This window comes from Carlito syrichta, unplaced genomic scaffold (genome assembly GCF_000164805.1).
Source record: "Carlito syrichta isolate Samal-C Ts95f unplaced genomic scaffold, Tarsius_syrichta-2.0.1 Scaffold309471, whole genome shotgun sequence".
Taxonomy (NCBI): domain Eukaryota; kingdom Metazoa; phylum Chordata; class Mammalia; order Primates; family Tarsiidae; genus Carlito; species Carlito syrichta.
The window spans coordinates 1-1627 of NW_007253567.1; the positions used below are offsets into that span (position 1 = coordinate 1).

Consider the following 1627-nt stretch of genomic DNA (forward strand, 5'->3'; position numbering starts at 1 on the left):
TCCACTCACCTCAGCCTCCCAAGGCGCGGGATTACAGGCTGAGCCACTGAGCCCGGCCCTTTTGAAGCGTCTTAACTTCATTCTTGATTATCCTGTTCCTCATTGTCTTAGGCTTCATGACTTTAAAACGATCAAAATCTGTCATCTTGGCTTTCCTTTCTCTGGCTTCAATCTTCTTGGCCCATCTCGTGGCTGCCCATTTTGTATTGATATCAGCCTTCTGCTTGGCTTGTTGCGCATACTTCTGCTGGGCACTGTGTGGGAACTTGAGGATGAAGTCAGTGAGCTGCATGCATTTGAAAGGCACGGCCTGGCCGGGCTCGGTGACTCAGCCTGTAATCCCGCGCCTTTGGGAGGCTGATGTAAGTGGATTGCCTGAGCCCACGGCTTCGAGACCCACCTGGGCAGCGAGACCTCATCTCTACAATAAATCAAAAAATCAGCCGGGCGTGGTAGCGCACGCCTGTAGTTCCAGCTACTTGGAAGGCTGAGGCAGAAGGATCGCCAGAGCCCAGCAGGTCGAGGCTGCAATGGCCGGGAGCGGTCACTGCACTCCAGTCTGGGCAACAGAGTGAGACTCCAGAAAAAAAAATAAAAATAAAAATAAAAAAAGAAAGGCACGGCCTGTCTCCTCACGGAGTGCAAGGTCCATCAACCAAAGCCCTGTTCTGACCAATAACATCTACAATCGTGACCACCTTTCTGGTCTGAGCTCCAAAGGAGACATAGGCCACTCAGCCAACCTCCATGAAGCGCCTGAACACCATGTTGGCGGAGTTCGGTGAGAAGGATGAAGGCCCGCCCAGCCCCGCACATGTAGAAGGCTGCCGGTTTTTTTTTTTTTAGTTGGAGTCTCTCTCTGTCACCCAGACTGGAGTGCAGCGGCCGCTTCCGGCCACCGCAGCCCCCACCTGCTGGGCTCCGGCGATCCTTCCACCTCAGCCTTCCAAGTATCTGGAACCACAGGCATGTGCCACCATACCCAGCTAATTTTTTTTTTTATTTGTTGTAGAGATGAGGTCCGCCAAGTTGCCCAGGCTGGTCTCAAACTCATGGGCTCAGGCAATCCTCTCATCCTGTCCTCCCAAAGTGCTGGGATTATAGGCGTGAACCACCACGGCTGGCAATTCAGTTTCTTCAAGGAGAAATTCTCCAGTCTCCTGGTCCTGGAGAGTTTATTCCTGGCCATTAATTCTAATTCTGGGAGCTGATTGGGGGAAAGGGGTTGGTTTGATATGTAAGTTCCTCTTAATCCTCCTGTATTCAGGACAGTACCTTATCCTCATCTTCTGCTGTGCCTGGGATTCTTTTTTTTTTTTTTTTTGAGTTGGAGTCTCACTCTGTTGCCCAGACTGTAGTGCAGTGGCCGCTCCTGGCCACCGCAGCCTTGACCTGCTGGGCTCTGGCGATCCTTCCGCCTCAGCCTTCCAAGTAGCCGGAATTACAGGCACGCCCGGCTGAGTTTTTAAATTTATTGTAGAGATGATGAGGTCTCGCCAAGTTGCCCAGGCGGGTCTTGAACCCGTGGGCTCAGGCAATCCACTCACCTCAGCCTCCAAAGTGCGGGATTACAGGCTGAGCCACTGAGCCTGGCTACGGCTGGGATTCTTAAGTCTTGGTCTTTCTG

The 1627-nt window shown here is 52.4% G+C and overlaps 1 pseudogene; it reads right to left on the reverse strand.

Moving 5' to 3' along the window:
- Window positions 1-47: 47 nt before the first annotated feature.
- On the reverse strand, window positions 48-767 carry LOC103269724 (annotated as a pseudogene).
- Window positions 768-1627: the final 860 nt, after the last annotated feature.